This window comes from Anthonomus grandis, chromosome 6, assembly GCF_022605725.1.
Source record: "Anthonomus grandis grandis chromosome 6, icAntGran1.3, whole genome shotgun sequence".
Classification (NCBI taxonomy): domain Eukaryota; kingdom Metazoa; phylum Arthropoda; class Insecta; order Coleoptera; family Curculionidae; genus Anthonomus; species Anthonomus grandis.
In genome coordinates, this window is record NC_065551.1 from 27,596,614 (window position 1) to 27,623,165 (window position 26,552).

At 33.7% G+C, this 26,552-nt stretch overlaps 1 protein-coding gene and 1 long non-coding RNA gene across 5 annotated transcripts in view; one reads left to right on the forward strand and one right to left on the reverse strand.

The window, feature by feature from the left end:
* The window catches only part of LOC126737154 (uncharacterized), a 50,499-nt gene extending 46,432 nt beyond the window's left edge, over positions 1 to 4,067 (forward strand). Inside the window, exons 8-9 of one of the 4 annotated variants that reach the window (XR_007660918.1) lie at positions 1,391 to 1,756; positions 3,921 to 4,067. This is a non-coding gene — a long non-coding RNA (uncharacterized LOC126737154). Of the gene's footprint in view, positions 1 to 152; positions 361 to 1,390; positions 1,757 to 1,896; positions 2,031 to 3,920 lie in introns of those variants that run through there. The other 3 variants (XR_007660919.1, XR_007660921.1, XR_007660920.1) reach the window with 3 other exon arrangements.
* LOC126737143 (protein tweety) overlaps positions 1 to 26,552 on the reverse strand; it is a 145,355-nt gene that overhangs the window by 82,332 nt on the left and 36,471 nt on the right. The window contains exon 2 of the mRNA XM_050441891.1: positions 20,341 to 20,457. The gene's annotated coding sequence lies outside the window, so the exon portion shown is untranslated. The remainder of the gene's footprint in view (positions 1 to 20,340; positions 20,458 to 26,552) is intronic.

A 26,552-nucleotide genomic window follows, 5' to 3' on the forward strand; every position in this document is an offset into this window, starting at 1 on the left:
TTCGTAATGTAGGTGATGGGAATAAGCCGCTGATAAAGGTTTCTATAGCTATTTTCGGGTTTAAAGAAAATCGATTTTTCGCATTTTCAAAGTGCTATAATTCCCTTAGTTTTTCTCGAAACTCATTATAACCCAGTATTTTCGTGTTGTAGGTGATGGGAACAAGCCGCTGGTATAGTTAGTTCAAATTCGAAAAAAATCAATTTTTAGTGAAAAATTCGATACGGGGGGGTATACCCTAAAAATGAAAAATTCTTAACTTTGGAGGTCCATATCTCGGCTTCTATGGGCACTATCGGGAAAATTCCAACGGTTTTGACTTAGTTTCGTCCTTCTGAATCCAACGAGACCATCCGCAAGGTCGTAGCTCCCATATTAGCTAAGATCTCGCTTTTTTGTGGCCCATTTTTGGGCTCAAAAACGGGGTCGAAAATTGACTTTTTTACGAATTTTCAAAGTGCTATAATTCCACTTGTTCTGGTCGAATTCCGTTATAATCCGGTGTTTTCGCAATGTAGGTGATGGGAATAAGCCGCTGATAGGGGTTTCTATAGCTATTTTCGGTTTTAAAGAAAATCGATTTTTCGCATTTTCAAAGTGCTATAATTCCCTTAGTTTTTCTCGAAACTCATTATAACCCGGTGTTTTCGTGTTGTAGGTGATGGGAACAAGCCGCTGGTATAGTTAGTTTAAATTCGAAAAAAATCAATTTTTAGTGAAAAATTCGATACGGGGGGGAATACCCTAAAAATGAAAAATTCTTAACTTTGGAGGTCCATATCTCGGCTTCTATGGGCACTATCGGGAAAATTCCAACGGTTTTGACTTAGTTTCGTCCTTCTGAATCCAACGAGACCATCCGCAAGGTCGTAGCTCCCATATTAGCTAAGATCTCGCTTTTTTGTGGCCCATTTTTGGGCTCAAAAACGGGGTCGAAAATTGACTTTTTTACGAATTTTCAAAGTGCTATAATTCCCTTAGTTTTTCTCGAAACTCATTATAACCCGGTGTTTTCGTGTTGTAGGTGATGGGAACAAGCCGCTGGTATAGTTAGTTCAAATTCGAAAAAAATCAATTTTTAGTGAAAAATTCGATACGGGGGGGTATACCCTAAAAATGAAAAATTCTTAACTTTGGAGGTCCATATCTCGGCTTCTATGGGCACTATCGGGAAAATTCCAACGGTTTTGACTTAGTTTCGTCCTTCTGAATCTAACGAGATCATCCGCAAGGTCGTAGCTCCCATATTAGCTGAGATCTCGCTTTTTTGTGGCCCATTTTTGGGCTCAAAAACGGGGTCGAAAATTGACTTTTTTACGAATTTTCAAAGTGCTATAATTCCACTTGTTCTGGTCGAATTCCGTTATAATCCGGTGTTTTCGTAATGTAGGTGATGGGAACAAGCCGCTGGTATAGTTAGTTCAAATTCGAAAAAAATCAATTTTTAGTGAAAAATTCGATACGGGGGGGTATACCCTAAAAATGAAAAATTCTTAACTTTGGAGGTCCATATCTCGGCTTCTATGGGCACTATCGGGAAAATTCCAACGGTTTTGACTTAGTTTCGTCCTTCTGAATCCAACGAGACCATCCGCAAGGTCGTAGCTCCCATATTAGCTGAGATCTCGCTTTTTTGTGGCCCATTTTTGGGCTCAAAAACGGGGTCGAAAATTGACTTTTTTACGAATTTTCAAAGTGCTATAATTCCACTTGTTCTGGTCGAATTCCGTTATAATCCGGTGTTTTCGTAATGTAGGTGATGGGAATAAGCCGCTGATAAAGGTTTCTATAGCTATTTTCGGGTTTAAAGAAAATCGATTTTTCGCATTTTCAAAGTGCTATAATTCCCTTAGTTTTTCTCGAAACTCATTATAACCCGGTGTTTTCGTGTAGTAGGTGATGGGAACAAGCCGCTGGTATAGTTAGTTCAAATTCGAAAAAAATCAATTTTTAGTGAAAAATTCGATACGGGGGGGTATACCCTAAAAATGAAAAATTCTTAACTTTGGAGGTCCATATCTCGGCTTCTATGGGCACTATCGGGAAAATTCCAACGGTTTTGACTTAGTTTCGTCCTTCTGAATCTAACGAGATCATCCGCAAGGTCGTAGCTCCCATATTAGCTGAGATCTCGCTTTTTTGTGGCCCATTTTTGGGCTCAAAAACGGGGTCGAAAATTGACTTTTTTTCGAATTTTCAAAGTGCTATAATTCCACTTGTTCTGGTCGAATTCCGTTATAATCCGGTGTTTTCGCAATGTAGGTGATGGGAATAAGCCGCTGATAGGGGTTTCTATAGCTATTTTCGGTTTTAAAGAAAATCGATTTTTCGCATTTTCAAAGTGCTATAATTCCCTTAGTTTTTCTCGAAACTCATTATAACCCGGTGTTTTCGTGTTGTAGGTGATGGGAACAAGCCGCTGGTATACTTAGTTCAAATTCGAAAAAAATCAATTTTTAGTGAAAAATTCGATACGGGGGGGTATACCCTAAAAATGAAAAATCCCAAACTTTGGAAGTCCATATCTCGGCTTCTATGGGCACTATCGGGAAAATTCCAACGGTTTTGACTTAGTTTCGTCCTTCTGAATCTAACGAGATCATCCGCAAGGTCGTAGCTCCCATATTAGCTGAGATCTCGCATTTTTGTGGCCCATTTTTGGGCTCAAAAACGGGGTCGAAAATTGACTTTTTTTCGAATTTTCAAAGTGCTATAATTCCACTTGTTCTGGTCGAATTCCGTTATAATCCGGTGTTTTCGCAATGTAGGTGATGGGAATAAGCCGCTGATAGGGGTTTCTATAGCTATTTTCGGTTTTAAAGAAAATCGATTTTTCGCATTTTCAAAGTGCTATAATTCCCTTAGTTTTTCTCGAAACTCATTATAACCCGGTGTTTTCGTGTTGTAGGTGATGGGAACAAGCCGCTGGTATAATTAGTTCAAATTCGAAAAAAAAACATTTTTAGTGAAAAATTCGATACGGGGGGGTATACCCTAAAAATAAAAAATTCTTAACTTTGGAGGTCCATATCTCGGCTTCTATGGGCACTATCGGGAAAATTCCAACGGTTTTGACTTAGTTTCGTCCTTCTGAATCTAACGAGATCATCCGCAAGGTCGTAGCTCCCATATTAGCTGAGATCTCGCATTTTTGTGGCCCATTTTTGGGCTCAAAAACGGGGTCGAAAATTGACTTTTTTTCGAATTTTCAAAGTGCTATAATTCCACTTGTTCTGGTCGAATTCCGTTATAATCCGGTGTTTTCGCAATGTAGGTGATGGGAATAAGCCGCTGATAGGGGTTTCTATAGCTATTTTCGGTTTTAAAGAAAATCGATTTTTCGCATTTTCAAAGTGCTATAATTCCCTTAGTTTTTCTCGAAACTCATTATAACCCGGTGTTTTCGTGTTGTAGGTGATGGGAACAAGCCGCTGGTATAATTAGTTCAAATTCGAAAAAAAAACATTTTTAGTGAAAAATTCGATACGGGGGGGTATACCCTAAAAATGAAAAATTCTTAACTTTGGAGGTCCATATCTCGGCTTCTATGGGCACTATCGGGAAAATTCCAACGGTTTTGACTTAGTTTCGTCCTTCTGAATCTAACGAGATCATCCGAAAGGTCGTAGCTCCCATATTAGCTGAGATCTCGCTTTTTTGTGGCCTATTTTTGGGCTCAAAAACGGGGTCGAAAATTGACTTTTTTTCGAATTTTCAAAGTGCTATAATTCCACTTGTTCTGGTCGAATTCCGTTATAATCCGGTGTTTTCGTAATGTAGGTGATGGGAATAAGCCGCTGATAAAGGTTTCTATAGCTATTTTCGGGTTTAAAGAAAATCGATTTTTCGCATTTTCAAAGTGCTATAATTCCCTTAGTTTTTCTCGAAACTCATTATAACCCGGTGTTTTCGTGTAGTAGGTGATGGGAACAAGCCGCTGGTATAGTTAGTTCAAATTCGAAAAAAATCAATTTTTAGTGAAAAATTCGATACGGGGGGGTATACCCTAAAAATGAAAAATTCTTAACTTTGGAGGTCCATATCTCGGCTTCTATGGGCACTATCGGGAAAATTCCAACGGTTTTGACTTAGTTTCGTCCTTCTGAATCCAACGAGACCATCCGCAAGGTCGTAGCTCCCATATTAGCTGAGATCTCGCATTTTTGTGGCCCATTTTTGGGGTCAAAAACGGGGTCGAAAATTGACTTTTTTACGAATTTTCAAAGTGCTATAATTCCACTTGTTCTGGTCGAATTCCGTTATAATCCGGTGTTTTCGTAATGTAGGTGATGGGAATAAGCCGCTGATAGGGGTTTCTATAGCTATTTTCGGGTTTAAAGAAAATCGATTTTTCGCATTTTCAAAGTGCTATAATTCCCTTAGTTTTTCTCGAAACTCATTAAAACCCGGTGTTTTCGTGTTGTAGGTGATGGGAACAAGTCGCTGGTATAGTTAGTTCAAATTCGAAAAAAATCAATTTTTAGTGAAAAATTCGATACGGGGGGGTATACCCTAAAAATGAAAAACTCTTAACTTTGGAGGTCCATATCTCGGCTTCTATGGGCACTATCGGGAAAATTCCAACGGTTTTGACTTAGTTTCGTCCTTCTGAATCCAACGAGACTATCCGCAAGGTCGTAGCTCCCATATTAGCTGAGATCTGGCATTTTTGTGGCTCATTTTTGGGCTCAAAAAAGGGGTCGAAAATTGACTTTTTTTACGAATTTTCAAAGTGCTATAATTCCACTTGTTCTGGGCGAATTCCGGTATAATCCGGTGTTTTCGTAATGTAGGTAATGGGAATAAGCCGCTGATAGAAGTTTCTATAGCTATTTTCGAGTTTAAAGAAAATTGATCTTTCGCATTTTCAAAGTGCTATAATTCCCTTAGTTTTTCTCGAAACTCATTATAACCCGGTGTTTTCGTGTTGTAGGTGATGGGAACAAGCCGCTGGTATAGTTAGTTCAAATTCGAAAAAAATCAATTTTTAGTGAAAAATTCGATACGGGGGGGTATACCCTAAAAATGAAAAATTCTTAACTTTGGAGGTCCATATCTCGACTTCTATGGGCACTATCGGGAAAATTCCAACGGTTTTGTCTTAGCTTCGTCATTCTGAATTTAATGAGACCATCCGCGAGGTCGTAGTTCTGATATTAGCTGAGATATCGCATTTTTGGAGCCCATTTTCGGCCTCAAAAACGAGGTCGAAAAATTACTTTTTCCGAATTTTCAAAGTGCTCTCATTGAGTTATCTCTGCTCGAATCCCATTATAACCCGGTGTTTTCGTGATGTGGGTGATAAGAATAAGACGATTGCACAAATTTGGCATGTCGCAGGCGCGTCCCGTTCATCAATGTATGTGTGTCTTTATAATTTAAAAAAGTCTTATTACCTAATTACAAAAACCGCATAACCTGGTCATTAGTATATTACCAGAATCTATGCTTCGAAAGACCAATATATGTAGTAATAACTTTTTAATAACTTTTTTTTGGACTAATGCATGCAAATACGCATCTACTTTGTCTATCTGCTTTTGGCCACGTCACTACTGTATACCATAAAGTAACGATAAAAATAATAAATAACTTTAACTTGCAAGACGTCATCTTCATTAATAATCAACTGGGTTGACACATTACACGTTACTGTTGCATAATTTTGCATACCCATTATTCAGGTTTATTCCTGAGTATTGCCAGAAGCTAAATACGACTAAAGTACATTTAGTCTAATTAAAAAGCAATTTTATTTTCTAAACGCTTTTAGTTATTATTATTATTATTATTTATTTTTTTACAATATTGGGTGTGAATGGGGACGCTTTTCGCATCCATTTCTATTATGAATGTGGAATACTTTCACGTCTTATAAAAAATAATCATGCAAAGGAATACATTAACAGTTTAGCAGGGTATTTTTTAATATTCATTGCATGCATAAATACAGGGTTGTACACCCACGGTGATTTATAAAAAGTGTCAAAATTAAAAATTTACCAATGTTAAATATTTCCAAATCCGTTGAGTATAGAAACGTAAGGAAAATACCAATGCCCTTAAATTTGAAACGTCTAATATTAATTAATTCTAACTTTGATTCATGATCTTAATGTAAAAAAGAAAAAAATAAGAAAGCTAAGATTTCTTTTTTTGGAATGTTTGGTATTTTTTGACATTTTTTCTCAATTAGATCCCTTCATAGTTGTTTCCACACTTTTCATTTTGCCTTTTTTATAGCATCACTGTATCTGGCTAAGCTTTGTCTATAGAGATTCCACTCCCAGGTTCTCTTTGCCCTTTTGAAGTATTTCCTTACTGTCTGCCTAATCTCATTCGGTTCTTGGTTTCACCAGGTTCCTGTAAGTGCGTAATAGTTTTCTCCAAAATAATTTGATTAAAATCTAACAATTTTTAAGAAATGTCATATTTGGAGATATATCTTTATCACGTCATTCCAGTATTCTGTTTTTAGTTCCAAGTGAATCTATTTTAAATAAATTTTGCTTTGTTGCTAATAAAAACTTTTTCAAAGATATGCGTTGAAGACTTCTTGGTAGCCACTATATTAAATTTCTACTCGCAAATATAGACCCCCTTATATTTACTAAATGAAGCAAACAAATTTAATTCGAGAGCAATTTTCTAATGAAACGAATTGTTTTATTTATTCGATTTAAATATCAATTCGATTCTGATGGCGATGTCGCAGGAACGTTTCAAGGACAAATGAAATTATTTACGAGAAAAAAACCAGTAGCAGAAACTTGAACCTTAGAAAAACGTACTAATAAGAATTTCTAATAAATTAACCTATTGTGGAATTTTTAGGTTATCTATTATTTAAACAAAACAGACTTTAGAGATTAAGAAGTTAATATATTAATCTGATTGAGTAAATAGTTCCTAATTGCTTATTATATGTGTTACCATTGAGCAGCCAACACTTAATAATTATGAATAATAATAAAACAAACATTGGAAATAAATAAAATAAATAAATAATTCCAAGGAAAGCCTAACTTTTGTTGGTAAATATTAAACTGTTGGCCTGTTGCTCTAAAAAACACCTAAATTTCCTATTTAGTGTTCAAGCAAATTTGGTCAATTTGAATTCTCTATTCAACAATTCTACTCATAAGAAAAAGCTGAATGTGATTTCAGATTGATGAGCTATGCTCATATCTAGATAACAAATTTGAAAAGTAATTAAAAATTGCAAACAGTGTTATAAATAGAAATTTTTATGAAAAAATATGATCACTATAGGTAATGTTAATTAGCATTTGTATAGAAAATATAAAGCACAATATTCTCATAAACAGAGCTTACTACATCGCCACCCATTTCTTTGTAAATTGAACTGTTTTACTCAATCAAATTTGCCTGAGTGCTAAATTCAATGGCAGAATGTTAAAATGACCAAATTTTCCATTAAGTTACTTATTATACTGGTTTACGACTGTTTTTGTCAAACCTTCTTCTGAAATTAAATTAATTTAACAATTTTCTAAAGTGTGTTTTCCACTATAAAAGTTTCCCAGCATCCATCCCATGAGGTTTAATACGTTTTCATCATTCTAATTTTATAGACGCAAATCGATTTTAACGCTTTTTATCAATTCCCTTACAGGTGGAAATGATTGGCAGGTCGCTCGGAAAATTATAATGAAAATGTAATCGGGAAATTTCATTCAACGCGGGTTTTTAGCCGTTTACTTTTTTTCATTTTTTTAGATAATTGAATTTTGATAAAATGTTAAACGTAACTAGTTTGATGTAAAAAGCCCTTATAAATTTGATACATATTTTATCAGAGGTTTTTTAAATGTTTTATCAATGACTTTAGTTAAAAGGAGCCTATTTTCAGTGACATCTCATTTATATATCAGTATTAAAAAACTTGAAATGAAAACGTTGAATAGTAAAAACAATTCAATTTATATTCAATTTGTTCGTAAGAAAGGTAAAACGAAGCAAAGCCAAAATTAATTATACCTCAAACAAAAAAGTTCACATCTGGATTGTATTGATATAATCTGAAGAGTCCCTAAAATTAGGTTACATAATGAATGAGCAAGAGAATCGATATTTACGTGGACAATAAATGGGATTGAAGACGTATTATACTGTTCTTATTCCTTTTTAGCTGATAAGTTTGTTTGACAAACAATAAATGACCAACAATTGTAGCTTATCAATTTCTTTTTCCGTTCCAAGTTTTCCAAATATTACTTTCCAAAATATTTTCCAGTAAATCATTGCATCGCCGTGTGAATTTCTCTGGAGAGCCATTACATTCGGGCAATCTCGCTAGTTCAAAAGTGCCCAAACTTCCCCTCGATAATAAATCAGAATCAGTTGCACTATGATGGTAAAAAATCATTAACTGTTCTTTGCACCACACTTTTTGAAAAAAATATGGAATATTCCAAGACAATCCAGAACTAATAAGGTTGCTGAAGGTTGATTGGGTTGCTAAAGATCATCCACTTATAAAAGTTAAATCCAATATTCCTATACGTCTGCTGCAAATAAAATAACAGTAAAGCCAACAGGAAAATTGGTTTGCATTGGTTTCTACACAAAAACCTGAGCTTAATCATCTCGTCCTAAAAATTCCAGATAATTTATTTTCACAATTCATTACAAGTTGAAATTAATATTTAGTTTTAGTTTATAGATTTAGAGGATGTTTCCACCTTTGAACCATTAAAGACAGAAATACTTATTTTTATTAAATTTACTTTTAACATGTTAAAAATATCTTCAGCATTAAAAGGTAATAAAGAGTTGTTCCATTTAATGTCCACTGTCATCAAACTTGAATTTCCAGGCCAGGGTTTCACTTTTGCATGAAACAGTATCAGCAACTTGAAACACTAGAATTGCCCTTAATATTTCCTTTCCTCTAATCTCGTTTTCCAGATCATTGCAAAATGTAAAAAAAAAATAAAGAGGCAGATTTACACGAATACTTGATCCGCATTAGCAGCTACCGCTACGATTGGAGAGCAATTTGAAATCTTAATACGAATTACATGTGTAATTCCTTTTAAGGGATTTATGGTTTTTAAAACGGCTCAAGAACGTTACGATATGGGTTTTAATTGGGATAATGGGGTTATGTAAACATGTGCAGCAAATAAGCTGATCAGGACCAGTGTTGAATTGCAAGCTTATGACGAGAAAAAACTTAAGCATTTCAGATTTAGACAAAAGCAAAAAATTGATCACAACATATTACCTAATTGCTGTGACACACCATATATGTTTTTGAAGATGGTAGACAATGGTACAGTGAAAACATCTTGTCGAACTTGCACTGTCTTATTTATTTAATGTAACACGACGTTTCGGTTGGTAAGTATCTCCAACCGTTATCAAGTGTAAACTGACAGCAAACTACTATTCTATAGGCTTATATACTAGATGTGTGCAGCGATGTGGAAAGTCATCTGCCATCAAAACTGCCTCTACGAACTTCCTCTTTCGCCAGTGTTGTTCCTTGTGCAGAATCTTGGCTTCTGACCAACGGATATTGTGTCCATTATGCCACGCGTGCTCTGCTACTATATCCGGATTTGGAAACCTCTCCTCTTTGGGTCCAGCTGCGATGTTCTCTCGCTCTGACTTCTAGGGGGCGCTTCGTTTCACCTATGTATGAGTCACCGCACTCACATGGGATCTGGTAGACGCAATTTTTGGTATCCAACAGGCCATCTGGTTTGGTCTTTGATATCACGCTTCTGATAGTGGTGCTAGATCTAAGGATCTTCACGGATGACTTTCCTTTCCACATCGCTGCACACATCTAGTATATAAGCCTATATAGAATAGTAGTTTGGAGATACTTACCAACCGAAACGTCGTCTTACCGATGCTGAACAAAAGGATTTAAACAGAGGACTAAACTTCGCCATATCCTCAAAACCATCCTTTATAGACATAGTGTCTTCAGTAGAATCAATCCACCTACCACGTCCTGAGGCCTATGAATTTCGACACGAGGTAAAGGTTGCTCTGGATTCACTTAAAAAACAGAAACCTTCGCAGAACATCAGCAAAGAACAGGAAACAGCTCTCAGGAATCTCAAAAGTGAAAAGAACATCAAAATTCTTCCTGCAGATAAGGGCAATGCAACTGTGGTTATGGACCTGGAAACCTACGAAAACAAGGTTGAGGAAGTTTTGAACAAAGGCGAATACAGGCTACTATCTAAGGATCCGACGACAACCATAGAAGGTCGAATCTACAGAGCACTTAAGAAGTACTCCTCAACATTGTCGGATGCGGTACGCTCTAGGCTGACACCACATTATAGCAAACCTCCACACCTATACGGACTACCCAAGATTCATAAGGAGCAAATGCCTCTGCGGCCCATCACGAGTTCTAGAAATTCGCCGACATCAGAACTCTCGAAATTCCTTTTGGAGATCATTAGACCGATCCAGGGAAATGCAGCGTCTTTCGTGCGAAACTCTGCCCACTTTGTAGACCTTCTTGGAGGGATCGAAGTCGAGACCAATGACAGATTGGTGAGTTTTGATGTCGAAAGTCTCTACACCAATGTACCCATAGGAGAGTCTCTTAACATCATCCGAGACAAACTAAGCAAGGATGCAGCTTTCTCAACTCGGACCACACTGCCTCTGGACGGGGTGATGGAACTTTTGGGAGATCTGTCTTCGTAATTCTTACTTTCAGGTCAAGGATAGATTCTACGCCCAAGACGAAGGACTTCCGATGGGTTCATCTCTTTCCTCAGCAATAGCAAACATCTTCATGGAATGGTTCGAGGAACATGCAATAGATGCCTCCCATTGCAAACCCAAGCTTTGGCTTCGATAGAGCATCTGGCATAATGGACACAATATCCATTGGTCAGAAGCCAAGATTCTGCACAAGGAACAACACTGGCGGAAGAGGAAGTTAGTAGAGGCAGTTTTCATTTCACAGAATCAGGGGATCTTCAGCCAGCCAAGCGTCGATGTACCCAACATCTGGAAGCCTCTACTCTCAGGACAGTGTAGGATCTAGAAGGAGGCGTGTCCTCCCCCCAACTCCTTTCACGGATGACTTTCCTTTCCACATCGCTGCACACATCTAGTATATAAACCTATAGAATAGTATAGTTTGCTGTCAGTTTACACTTGAAAACGGTTGGAGATACTTACCAATCGAAACGTCGTGTTACATTAAATAAATAAGACAATGCAAGTTCGACAAGATGTTTTCACACCATATATGTATGTCAATTGCTACCAACAATACTAGAAATAGCATTATACCAATATTACAAACGCCAAGAATAATACCAGCTGATTCTCACAACGCGCGACGTCTCTAGAAGTGCGTGGAAGGTCAGCGAATCTTCCTGAATCATGGTCAGCCGAGTATATAAGGAGCCGCGTCGCCAGAGCGCAGTTCCGAATATTGACCTCGTATTTAAATCGGAAATAAATAGTATGTCCGGATTGATTTTAGTGCAATCAATGTACTCCACTTGTCGAGTAAATATCAACGCGCATATCGGTAAAAAAATTTATCATCATTTAAATTTGGCTGCACAGAAAAATATAAAATAATATACATAAGTTCCGTAAAAAATACGATACGATAAGTTGCTGTTATTTCTGGTTAAACCTGAAATACGAAAAAATTATTTTCTTAAATAAAAAGAAAATAATTCATGCTTAAACAACGTATATCGAGAAAAGAACCCATCCCTAAATCCCCGGCTTAATTTGCATCCACGTTGAACGAAATATACCGGCTCCCATCTGGCATTTCTTTCGAGAACAAAAACGGTTTGTATGCTTTTTCTAAAGGAACTTTTGAAAGACGTGCCATTCTGAATTTGGGTAATGATACGTAAACGTGGACTTCCACCCTTTTTTTTATTCGGAACATCCCAAGACTAATAAAAACATTTTTTTTATGGGTATAAGGCTTTGGCGGATTTCAAACAAAACCAAATTTGTACAGCCAATACGCTTAGCCCGAATTCAAAGCTCAATTTAACGACAACTATAAATTTAGATCCATTAAAATGGGAAAATATAAACATTCTGAAGTGGCTTTTAAACCATTCCGGTAGCACTAAAGTTATCGATGTCTGCTTGCTGCTGACGTAAATGTATAAATGTGTATAAAGACGAAAAAATAAACGAAATAAGACAGTTTATGAGTTAAAGGCGATAAAACTTTGGTAAAATAGTTAGGGTTGTGTTGAAACACGTTTTAACGTAATGCCAACATTTAAATTGATAATGTAATGAAAAGGTTTTTCGGGCATGAAAATTTAAGGGGGTCGTGATAGGAAGTTCATGGAAGGCATTTTCCTAATTTAAAGAAGAACTCCAGTTATAAGCCAAAGATCCTGTTAATCTAGGTTAGTTGAATCTAGGTCTATATATAAAGAATTCAATGGTGTTAAAAGTGTCTAAGTAAATATAAGTCTTCTAAGTAAATATACTAGGAAGAAGAAGGTAGACAAATCATTTAGACCAAGCGTATCACTAAGAGGAGGAGAGCTGATCAAACGATGCAGCAAGAAACATAAACTTAAATATATTTGATTTTAATAATAGTCGTCAACAATTTACCCTCAAGTAAGTACAATACTTCCATATAAATGAAAATTCAGACTAATGAACTGACTAAAATCTAGGGCCTATTGAACTCAAAAAAATTTGCAACTTGAGGAGATTGTAGAGGAATGGTAGCATAAAAAAACATAAAAAAGTGGCTTCGCATTCAAAGGATGAATCAAGAAATATTGTTAATCTAAACAGTGATATAGAAATGCGAACAACTGAACTAGATTACGCATGCATAATAGATTACGCAAATCCTCTCAAATGTTTTTGAATTTGTTGATGAACTTGTGGGAATAAGGAAACATAAATATACAAAGAAAATTAGCAAAAGAAAATAACCTGTTCATCGTAGTTTAAAATCAATTTTTCTGAAACTAATAAGGTAGATTGTGTAGTAACTGACAAAAATATTTGTACGTGAAACTTTCCGGTAATAACTTGGATGAGTTCATCCATTGCAGCAGTGCATAATGGAAAAATGTAATCGACTGAATTCTTAGAAAAGTAAAAGAGAGACATGACTAAAAAAGAATAAATGTCAGATACCAAATAAAACAAATCATCGTGTTGGAATCCGATGAAGTAGATAAAATGGAAAACCATCAAGACTGTAATAGCGATTGGAGAGAAAAACCTTTTTTAGGGGGTTAAGGACTACCAAATATTCTAATCTATGGTTCGGAAGAACTATCATATGTTTCTCTGGAAAAAACCGAATTTGACGAAGTAAGGTTAAAAACCATAAATAACGCATATCCGTATTTGCTTTAACAAATGTTCCAAGAAAGTTTTTATTATATTATAAGAAGCTTTTTAAGGAAATGATGATGTTTAGTAGAAAAAAAATACAACGGATTTCTAAAGATAATAAATTCGTCAAAAAACAATATCAGGGGTGACAATATAGGGCCCTAATGATTAATTGCCTAAATCTGGATACAGTTAATTAACGTTTCATTTAAAGCAAGCGCTCTCTAACAAATAGTAAAGGGAAAATAAAAATGATTCTATTTCTGACGAGCATTCGGTAATAGGGTGTGACAAAAAAGGGCGGGTGGATGATGCATATATGCAAATAAGGCTGGTCCTTAAGGGCAAATGAAAGCATCCCTTGCGGCATGTTATGTACATGGAATACAGGACTGTATTAGCTGGGCGTCGCTGGAGCGGACGTGATGGGGAAAAGAGTGCTTACTTTATATAAAAGAGGTTATTCGAAATTTAAATTTGAAATTAAGGACCTGGGAAGTTTGTATAGTAACGTGGCTCTTCTCTGTATGGATCTTTGAAAAATGATGAAAGACCAGGACGTGATATAAAAATATAAAGGACACAGGGACTAATGCAGTTTTAGGTATTTATACAGTATTAAATTCGGTTCTGTCACATAAAAATCAGTCGCTTTATTATTAGTCGAGTCATGACGGGCGCAACTCTGGAACGACAGGGCCGTAGTGAATTTTTTGTTTGGTTAAGTTTTCTTTAAATTTAAGTCTTGCTACTGGGTTATTTTAACCAAAAAACAAGTTCTTTTTTACCTAATTATTGACTAATATTCTGGGTTTATAAACAATGGCTAATAATGCCCCTATGCGAATATACAATTGTGAAACGTTGGCTTCCTAAAAGTGGGATAAGCACTACTTTTGCATGGAACACCCGGTACATTTTTAAATTAATAAAACGCCTTGCAAGGAACAAAACTCCTTATAACCAAATAGTTCACCATTAAATATTCTATTCGTTATTGAACTAATAAAGCAAAAGCAAATTTCTTAACCCGATATGAAATTTCGATCACGCGTTGCTTGAAAAACGACTAAAGAAATAATTGGTTTTCCATATAAAGGCGGTATAGTTATTAAAAATGACGTGGCGCCTAGTACGCACAGCGTTTTTTCGATTAGAATAGTTTTTATTGATGATTTATGTCCATGATAGGCGAAAGGAATTTAATCGACTTTATTAAAAACAAAGTGCCATTAATGTTAATTTAATGCACATCACGCGGTATGCATTGTGTTTGTTTTATAGCCGTGGAAGAGGTTAAGATATGTATAATTCACACAATAACCTATACAGGGTGTCTTTAATGACTTGTGCCACTTTATCCGAATCCCATTCTGGAGAGTTAAAGTTTGTAGATTGAAATTTTCGTGAAAACTGCAAATTTTAGGAAACACCTTCCAAGAAAAACTCACTCCTGGAATCTGAGTACACTAGTCAACAATTCAATAAACCTTACAATTGGTAAAGCACCCATCTTAAGCTTACAAAAATGATCAAATTGCAGAAATGATTCTATATCTAATTTTGTTTTTAATACACCTCTTCCGGTCTTTTATAAATCAATACATACCACAGACTCACTATATTATAATTTTAGTTATATGCTAGTGAAAGCCTTCAGCAGATCATCAACGTTGAAAAATCTGATATTGGAGGAGTCACATCCCTAGAATAATCATTATAACTTATTATGCATTTTGTCCATATTTTTACGATTCTCGTTAGGTTACCATTAGTCTCGTGTCAAAGCTCGCTGTTTAGAATTATTGTTCACAACATATCTGTAGTCCTTCTTTTAATAAATGTCTTTTAAAAGAAGCTACGTCGATCTGGTCATTCAAATTCAAATTCAAACCTTTATTATCCAACATTCATACAATATAGTGTATGGAATTCGTCCATGTTCAAAGAAGCTAAAAGTTCAAACATTATATACTTGAATCTACATGCACTATCACTAAACGTAGTTTACATACTCAAAGAAATTATTAAGCATATAAAACAGTAACAGAAATAATAAATATATACGTTACAGCTAGTTATTACTCCGAAAGGTATACACGACACGCATACGCTGAGAAACCCCAGAATTAAATCCCATACAGAATCCTAAAGTGGATTATGGCATAGTATACTCAAACTAACTGGTTTTTATCCATTAAGGACCTAATATTTCTTATGGCATAACAATGGCTACCTAATTTTAATGTCAAATCATTGCGATGTGCCTCCCATGAGAGTGCCATCCAGTATCAAGGCAAGAAACTTTATTGTTTGTTGACGTTGCAAGAAACTACCGTTATTGCTCAAATGCATGTCAAGATCAATATTTAATTGATGAGTGCAAAAAAACATATAATTTGTTTTCTTGGTATTAAGAAAAAGTTCATTTAGAGTAAACCAGTTATTTAGCTCGTGCAATTCTTTTCCCGCAGTAATGTGCATATTTTCTGTACTGATGTATCTTCCGCGTACATAGCAACGTGACTATACAGTAAATCTGTAGGCAATGAATTTACAAATATAAGAAACAACACAGGCCCGAGCACCGAACCTTGATGTACTCCCAAATCAGTATGAAGATTGTTTGAACAATATGAACCTAATTTATTCCTTGACTGGTACAACAGACATTCAGAAACATTTTGGGACTCAGAAATTGAACATTTTCTAGCGATTGTCACTGATAAGTAAAAACTAAAAGGCTAGTGAAATAGTTAGCAGCAAGTACGATTACATTACTAATTTATGGTTGCATCTGTCATAGTCTAAACCTCCTGGTTGAAGACTTCTTGAAATCAGACCATTTTTCCAATTTTAAAAAGAACATTGTTGTGATTTTATATGCAAGATTTGACACAATCTAGTTGAACAAAACATCTCTTGAAAAATGACGGTGAAAACAAGATGGGAGTTTGAACACTAAACATTCATTGAAAATTTACGCAGTTGATGATCGTCCAGATATTCCGGATGTTCTTTCCTCAAATTCAGTAAGACCTCTTCCTCTTCTTCAAAACAAATGTTTGGTTACAATAGAAGCAACTTATGACTTGGTCCAGCCAATCTCTAAGTGGATAACGTTTTTTAAAGCTAACGGGTCAACAATCTCTTTGAAATAAGGTCTATATTACGTGACAAAGTTTCAAATTTATGTATTAGTATAGTAGAAGACCAGAAAATGTATTTAATTCTTAAAAACGAAAAAATAAATGTTTAAACCTGTTTATCTTGCTCCTGAACTGAATGAACGCGGTGAGAAATCAACTGAAGTTGAAAATTTAATTGCAACTATGAAACAAGTTCATCTATGCTACTGCAAGGCGTCATCCAAAGTATTCTTCACAAGTAGATCCTACTATGGACGCACTCGCACAGTACAAAATTAGAGTCTGCTCCAGTTCTAAAATAAGTATATTGGGCGGTAGACATTTTGAATTTATCATCGTCAACAGTCGCAACCGAAAGAAGCTTTAGTACTTATAGGTTTATTCAACGATAAAAAAGAAACAGACTTAACTTGGAAAGGGGCGGAAAACAAACTTATATTGGCCATAATTATAATTTATTAAATGAAGAAGATTATTCAAGAATAGTACAAGTTATTGAGGAAGAAATAGAAAAAGAAGATATCGGTTTCGAAGTTATAGACTTGACTCAATTAACAAAACAGTAAGAAAAATCAGATTGTTGTTTATTCAGTCTTGAAATAAAAAAACTATTTTTTTTTAAATAAATTACTGAAGTTACCGCAATATTATTGATTTTTAATTTACCGGTAATTTTACATCACTAAACTTGACACCAAAACATAATACGTAGAGAATATGTAAAAATTTTAATATTTGAATGCTAAATGATCTCGGGTCGTCACCTAGCTTTGAAGAATTATAGCAATAACAATATGTGAAACAAAAAGGTTACATTCTATAGTGATAATTCGATATTGTGATGCATAATAAAAATAATGAAGAATTATTTATACATACACTTTTTTCTCTGTTATATGGCAAAAACTACCGTTTTCCTTGTCAAAAAAAAAATGTTAAATCCTATTAATTTTAAACAAAACCTTAAGATTAACAATTTTCAAAAATTAATAGAAACTTCATACTAATAGTAATTAAGAGTGTTATTGTAAGTAAGCTTGTTGTTTTCACACCTATCCATTTCACGATATAAAGATACTTATTTTCAAGTTTATTAGTGACGATTTCTAAAGTGAACAATTCCTTAAAAAATACCTTTATATGTAACGGAATGGCCGATATTTCTTTTCCATAAACATTTAAGCTTTGAAGGATCCTCGTGATCCTTAATGGTCCGCAATAAAAAAGGTCAAAAAAAGTTTTTATTATATGGACGAAATGAATGTTCACATTTTTCACTCACAAGTCTTCCTGTTACTTTAGATTATTGTATATAAAATTTATATTAAAATTTATAAATATAATTTTTTATAAAGAGTCAATATTCTAATTAATTGCCCGAGAATCAAATGTCACATCCCAAAAAGTCGGTCCGCATGTGCAATCAATCCTAACCCAGATTCCTATCTTGCCGCCCTTTTCCCTTAAGCCCTTTTAGTTCCTCATTCTTTTATAAGTATTGACCGGGTTCTGCAAAATGTTGTTTAGTAGAATTCGTTCAGCCCCGTCCGTCCCTTTTTGCTTTTGCCTTTCGGATATTTGTGTTGATCGCCAGGGCAGGAGCTCAACATTTGTTAAATGGTATAAATTATACTGTTTTGTGTCAGGACTTCATCCCTTTTTAGGATACAATATTCTGAGATCGATAGGGGTCATAAAATGATTTGAATGATTCAATGAAGCAGCGTTCTTGTTTGTTATAGGGAAGAGTTCCCAGAGTTCTCATCTCAACCCGGTTATGGTTATGCTATTGACTGATTTTTCATAAGGTTAAAAGGAATGAAAAAATTTCTCGTAAAAGAACAATATTGGTTTTTTAGTAATTTTGTATCGCAATATTATTGAGTTACTTTATTTTGGCCTTAAGTAATTTAAATAAAAAGTACTTTGTTGGTTTTCAACAAGAAAGCATAGATTTTGTTGATTAATTAAAAATTTCCTCAGTCCTCCAGAACTGACTCACATATTAAGAATTTTATCTGTATCTTTGCAAAAACAAAGATACAGGGTATTGAAATATTTGCAAACACATGAATGCGTGCCAATACCATTCCTCTTTTTTTCACTTACAATGAACATTTAAATGAGTTGTTTCATGACATTCAAGGAAAAATTATTCGAATACAAAAGAAAGTAGTATTGTTTCACTAAGACAATGTCCCAATTCGATCAAACCTTTGGTCAAATTAAACAAATTACGCTTCTAAATGCTTAAGCATTTACTGCCAGATCTGGCTCCAGTGACTGTTTGCACATCTCAAAATATGCTTCAAAAAAATGAGCTCTATTGAAGAAGTGATTGTCGACGTTGAAGCTTATTTTGGACAGAAGATATATCGTACAAAAAAGCTATTGAAAATTCTGAGGAGTATTGAAGTTCATGATTCACTCCTTAAAGGTGACAGCCGACGAACAAAGTCGAATTTAAAAATAATATATTTTTACTGGTCAGGCCCAGGACTTATTCAATGACATACAGTATTGTGCATAAATAATGTTTAATTGCAACAATTAATGTTTTAAAAATAATAATTAAGTTTTCTCTATTGAAGATTTATTGGATATTTTGTTGCAGTTCTGTTTGTGCATCTTTCGCATTTACAAAATATATACCAAGATATAACGAAAATGCCTTAAAAAAATGCAAAATGTCGAGCTTCTTTATTCAGATATTGTGCATAAATAAAGCAACAATTTTTGGTTCATATAAATAAATTTAGTTGAAAATCGATTTACTTGCGGCGAAGTTGATATTTGTAAGGCACACTCTTTATCTAAAATGGTTCGCACAAAAACAATGTCTTGTGAAGTAAAGAAAAATAATTGTGAATAGTTATGAACGTGGAACTAAGCAGAGTGTAATATTGCGAGAAGTTAACTGAATCCATGCCAAAGCGATGTGCAGATGTTATTAAGGAGAAGGGCTGCTATACTAAATATTAAATATTTTCTTATTTTGATTGACTTTTATATTATAAAATCTACTATACGTATATTGTTGCTATATTTTTGCATAATAAATTTATATAAAATAATTTTGTATTTTATTTACTGGGTCCAAAAAATTTAATATTAAATAATTACAGTTGGGCATAAAATTTTGTTCAAAGTACAAATCTTACCGATAAGTCAAATGTTGATGGTTATTTAACGGAAAATTATGATGTTGATATCTTTTTGCACAATACTGGAAATGCAAGAAAAGTGTAAAGGGGTTGGAAAGAATGGCATGTGATATTTGATCAATGATTAAATTGAAAATGATGAGATTCAGATTAAGTTAATGTTTATTCTTGTTCTTTTTAAAGCCCGATTTGTTCTGATCAAAAAACGATATTGGATGATAATTTTAAAAGTTTAATTTTAAAATAATATCTATTATAAATAATATGATATTAAGAAAAATTATCAATAAATGTACATATCACTTTTTAAGTCTTAGATTAATAATCTACTATTGAGCACGAAATTAGCCAATTATTATTCTCTAATATATACACTATTTTTGACAGTTTTTAAGGTAAGGTTTTATTTCATAATTAAAATTTTTTAATTTAACCTTTGACACTTTCTCTGACTGAGGAAAATTTCCATTTTTTTCAATAAAGAGTCAGTGATTTAAAAGAAATTAATAAATACTTGACATTTTCACACTCTACATAAGGGCATATATTAACTTCCTTTCCTAACTTCCGGATTCCTAAAAGTTTGAATCCGGTGACACTAATGACCAAAGTCAAATTAACATCCCTTAAAAATCTCTAATTACTGATTTTTATTTAAAGAAACTTACAATTAATTCCTTAACATTCAGTGTGGCTAATAGATCCGACTATCCCAAGTAGTTTACATCAAAAAGCAGTAAATCCAAATATCAAGTTGTTGGATATTCAAATGTGTTTGGACTAACCTGAAAATAAAAGAATTAGCTATATTATATAACATATGACAAAAGAGATGTTATAAAAAAATTAAATAATCTTTCAAGGGACTTTGCAGTGTCAGGAGTAATGACAATTATTATTTCAATAATTTATTTCATAAAAATTTAAAAAAATGGAGGAGAGCAACCCAATGGTTAGAGCATCTCGACATTCACGTTTATTACAATTTGACTTTATTCTTGTATAATATATTTATTCACTATAGTTCCATAATTTATATATAAATTTTATACAATGTCTGTTATGTATTTATTTATACCCACTGTTAATATCTATCATAAAAATGTACCTTTGTCTCTTTTAATCAAAACGTAATTTAAAAAAAAGTATCTATTCAATATTGATATGTGTTATGTAAATGTAAAAGGGGCAATAGCTTTTATCAAGATATAAAAAATCGATAAATAAGTACATACAATTAAGCTATATATTCAATTACTTTCAATTAAATACATACGTTCGATTGAGACAATATGGTTTTATTTTTATTCTAAAAACACGTTTCAGCATACGTAATTTATGTTAATTTAATTTTTGAAAAACCTTGTTTGTCTCCTCTAGACAAAATATTTATACATCCCTGATAAGATTAATATAAGCAAATATATTTTTGCAACGTTAATGACGAAAGGCTATCTTAGGTAGCGAAATAATAAAAATTTTGATAATGACTTAATACATTTGATATTATTTTATTAACATGAAATATTAATATTTTGATATAAGCATGACTAAATATTTAAAATACTTAAAATGTAGAGATGGAAAATTAGACAAAACAGATCAGCCCATTAAACTCTCTATTATAAGAGCATAATTTTACTAAAAGAGGAAAAAAATTAATTGAAAAATCTATTGATTTTAATCATCTCAAACTTCTTCCAAATCAAAACTATTAACACATAAAAAGCCCCAAACGTCGGCCCTGCAAATCGAAAAAGTAAACCCTACATACATCAGGGATCGGTCGGGTATCATGTTTGTCGGTCCAATTTGACCGATATGCCAGATGCTCTCTCAGTTGCCCCCCCTGACTGTTTTTGTGTCGTCGCTTTGCCTTCTGCATTTACTGTAAAAGCGTGCATAAGCCTCTGTTCGTGACAATAAAGGATTTTTAACTTGTATGCGAATGCAAGTTGAACAACTCCTACGGATTGTGAAATTAAGTCAGAAAATATAAAAAACGTACGATGTGTTGAATATGTAACTATAAAATGAGTAATATAAAAGGTCAAGTAAAAAAGAGTTAGAATTAAGGATGAATAATTTAGGGCTTTGTAACTATTTAACAGTATATAATAAAGTTTTTAATGTAGTGGTTCGACTGGGAGAATTTGAATTACTTTTTTTATATTTGAATAATATTTTCTTATATTTAATTACCATTTGTGTCAATTGTTACTGATTCTTTCTTGATGCAAGAAAGTTCCTCTTAAATCTCAATATTGTCACAATACATACGTTTTTTTTGTTGCATCTTCTATCACTTAATATCGGACGATCGAGACAAAGGACTGTCTCAGTATTTAAGTAATTTATTAATAATCTATGAAGAGTGTAGCTGTGTATGTGGCTTTTAGTACCAAGAATAATGCTTGATTTGATAAGCCACTTTAATGTCCAAAACCTATAAAATTACTGGGATATCTCGTGCAATGATAATCTCCAAATGTTATTGCAAATTTCAAATTTTTTACAGAATCGGAATTTTTGTGGGGGTGATATCCGAAAACAATATTTGATCATCAGGGTCACAACTCACTACTTTAAAGTTCAGAATTTTAAAAAAAGTGATCATATATATTATATTCTCATGGAACAAATATTTATTGTCATGGAACAAAAATTATGATATTGCAAAATATTGAACTCCCATGTTTCGTAATCCAAGAACAAGGTTCAATCTGTTATTGGAAAATATGCACTTTGAAAATTTTGATGATTTGAATCAGAACAAGAAGAGATTTAATGAATATCGGAGGATTTGTGAGAAGTCCAAGAGCAACATTTTATTAACCTTTGGATGACTTAGTTTATAACACAAAAATTGGAAATAGCAGTGGATATATTATTAAACAAAAACCATGATATATTATAGAGATATATTTTCTAAAAATGTTTTTTAATAATTAAACCTTTGCAACGACTTAACAAATTTAATGTATCCATGTATCCAATACTTGGAACTATAGATTGAGGAAGCATCCCTTACCGGTTCACTTACATTTTTTCTTTTTTTTAACTTCATCAATAAGTCGATATGGCTTTCACAGCCGCTATCTAAGCAGATTAGGATCATTGCAATTTTGCAAGGAATTATTGCAATCATATTCCAATACAGCCAAACTATATATTGAAAAAATTAGTTTCCTGTTCTTGGGAAAAGCTATGGTTGTTAGTTTACGAAAGTCTGATTTATCCATATCGTCTTTTTCTAGAACTGTTTAAATACCAACTTCCACGAAAAAGTTCATTATTCCCAAAGACTGACGCTTAATTACTATAAAGAAAATATATAAAATTGAAAATTAGACAGCAGATTACACATGTTTCACTCAGCTGGGCATCATCAGATCAAAAAGAACATCCACCCAAGCCTAAGATTTGGTCTTCTAGCGTGCTTATAGTATGGTAAAAGCCTTGTATCAGAAATTCCTCATTCATATCTGCGAACAAATTCTCTTGGTTCATTCAATCATAAACTCATATTGACTCAAATTTGATTTTGATTGGTTATGGAAACAAACACTCAAGTAGTGTGTAACTTATTTAATGTCAAATATCCGAAGCAACTCATATAGTCAGTAGAAAGATACCGCAGGGTCTACAGAAACTCGATTAAAATGGCAAAGTGGACCTACTTTAAAACATAATAAATAATTACTCCAATAGGACAAGAATCCTTGTTCTTCCAAGCACGTTATATTGCAATGTCCCCAATTCCTTCTGCTGTAATATTGCTAAACTTTCAGCAAATATCTCACAAGAAATAAACCTTTTTTGCTCCAACTAATGAAGATACTTAAAAGTTTATTCAATAGTATAATTAACAAGAATTCATCAGGTTGGGATACACTTTCACTAAAATTATTCTTGGTCTTACCTCCCGTTGCCTTGCAGCTTTTGTCTGAGTGAACGAACTTATCATTTGTACTTGGAGTTTTCCCGACTTACTTAAATAGATCAGTGATTTTTCCTCTCTACAAGGTGGTCAACACAACTGTCATGCTAATTTTAGATCCAAAGCATTACTACCTACTTTGACCAAGATTGTGGAACGGGTTGTTAAGGTGAGGATGGTTTCATTTTTAAAGCATGGAAGATGCTGTCTTTAGGGAGGTTGCGGTAGCAGTGTTCTGTCAGTGATCAAAGGCATTTGACTGCGTGAGTTAATTTTAAAGTTAAAGAGCGTAAGTTTAATAGTGATACCTCAGAGGAAGATAAGGTAAATGTAGGGGTGCTACAGGCATCATTTCTGCTTTACATCATTTACGTAAAAATTCCTCCACAATTACAGATATCTATCAAATTTACGTTGCTTGCAGATGATACCACCATTCTCTGACCTGAGTCAAATGTTGCTCAAATGGAAGCTAATATAGGAAAAGATTTGTTGAAAAGAAAAGACTGTGTGATGAGATAATGAACCCATCATCATGCCAACCTTCTGTAAGTTTTTTGGTCTTTAAATAGACAAATCTCTTAAATTTAAAAACCATATTGCAAATATATGCAAGACAATTCAAATTTTTTAATTGGCAGATGTGCATATTTTGAGATTATTGAGCCCGATCTTCAGTATGGAATCTGCTTCTGAGTTTCATGCTCAATTTACCTTTCAAATTTACTATTTGTTTTGCAGAAAAGGGCCATTATATATTTAGGTGGAGCTAAGCTTTGTAACTCTTGTAGCTCTCTGTTCGTTTGGTCTTTAGAAGATATAAACACCACCAATTACCTGCTGAGGCTGCCGATTACTCCTCTGAACTTTGTAAGTGATCTATTGTATATGAAAAAACAGTTATTTATAAATCTTTCACTAGACATAATAAAACTTAATCTAATTTAATTTTATTGTAACTGATTGTAATGTTTTGTAAATCGTATCGCGTGTTTTGGCTTTGTCTACAACTTCCATGTTTATATTGACAATAAATCATTTTTTGATTTCACTTAAGTGAAATTGAACGGAGATTTGGAAAAAAATGCAGTTTTTCCCGGACAGTAAATAGAAAAGAGAAAACCTGTAAAAGGGCCAGTAAGATCTCCGGATCTAACAGCGCTGGAACAAGAAAAAAATTAAAAATTTAAAAGATTGAGCCATAATTTCCCAAAAATATCCCCTTATTTTTATCAAAGGTTTGAAGAGCAAACAAATCCACCCCAAAGCAAAAACCGGAAGTTCATAAAGTTATTCTGCCTCCTCTTCAACCCCTTTTTTTATCATCCTTCATTTATTTTATGCCCTAAATATAGATCTATCGATTCACTCGATGACAAAAGAAATGAAAATGGAGAAATGAGATAACACCGCCAGGTCAACAATAGAAATATCCAAGAGCAGTATAATGATATTTGAACTGTTTGATCTCGTTAATTTATTCGCAATATGTATTTTTATCTGAATTCGTTTTGATGTCAAAGCTCTTTTATTTAAATAAAACAACTCTAATACGAAATTCAAATCGAGAGGCAAAACGAGATAACTGAAGAGGGCCGCTAAGTGATAACAAAAGGGCCCCCTGTCACCAAAAGCGCACCCTCTTCTCTCGATTATGATTTTAAAGCTTGATTTAGTGCTTGATAGTTATTAGATATGCGGGCGTAACTTTAACAGTTTCACTTAGGAAGTCTAGGAGAGGCATTAAAATATACACAAAACCGGTATTCATAAGGGTGTGTTCAATTAAGGCAACTTAAAGACCTTTTTCCAGATATTGATCCAAAGAAAAGAACATATTTTTTACTCCTGAATTGCGATATTTATGTCAATTTTCCGGTGCCTCAAAACTGATTTTTCCTCTATAGCACGAATAACCGAGGTATATTGAAGTAAAATAGTTATTCGACACGCGACAAATCCATATGAAGTGCGATACACACCAGGGGCAAAAAAAACGTTCGTTCTTATAGCGAAAGGGCATAGACCCACGTGGAGCATATTTGTAAGGATCGGTTAACGGAAGGGTGCGTGTGTAAACCATTTGCCGTGATTTAGAAGAATTATTGTTTACCTGGATGATATCCTGGATATGCCGTGATAAAAGCAAGGGGTGGAGGATAAGGTCGTTAGTTATTGGGGTAAAGAGGGATTTAGAAAGTTAAAATCGCTTTAAGGAAGTAAGGCAAATTTATTATAAAATAATGTCATTAAATACAGGGTCCGCACATGTGATATTTTTCCTGTTTTATTTTTTTTTTCAAATTCTTTTGCAAATGTAATGCTCACAATCGAGCATTTCTAATTTAATTAACTTATTTGAAATAACTAATCAAATGTTGAATCACAATTTTTCAAAATTCAAAAAACCCGCAGATTTCTTGATGCGATCGCTTGCAGAAAAGTAGTAGGAAAGATTGCATTTTCCAATCTGAAATACTTTTTAAAGTTGTATATGTATGAATGTAATGGAACTTAATTAAATAATTTTTACTGGTTTCTAAAAGTCTGATCAACTTGAAACTTTGCACACGTATCAAGAACCGATGACCATGCAATAATTTGATAGTTTCCCATTATTCTTATTAGGACTGCCAGGATAAATAAATTCTTTTTAATTTACACTGACTTTGGTTAACGTTCAAAAACAAAATTAGATCAACGACATTTAAATGAGTCTGTCAGCAGAATATTGCTTAAGGCTGAATCCACATTGATACGTAATTACGGATCCGTTGGGACCACGTGATTGCTATCAGCCAATGAGAGGCCTGAAAGGTTTCACGTACCTAGGTCAAGGAAAACACGGATAGAAGTTGATTAATTCGAACTTCATTCCGTTTTTTGCCTCCGTTCAGTCTTTTGTGCTATTTGTTTTTTATTGTTATTTTTGAGTTATTA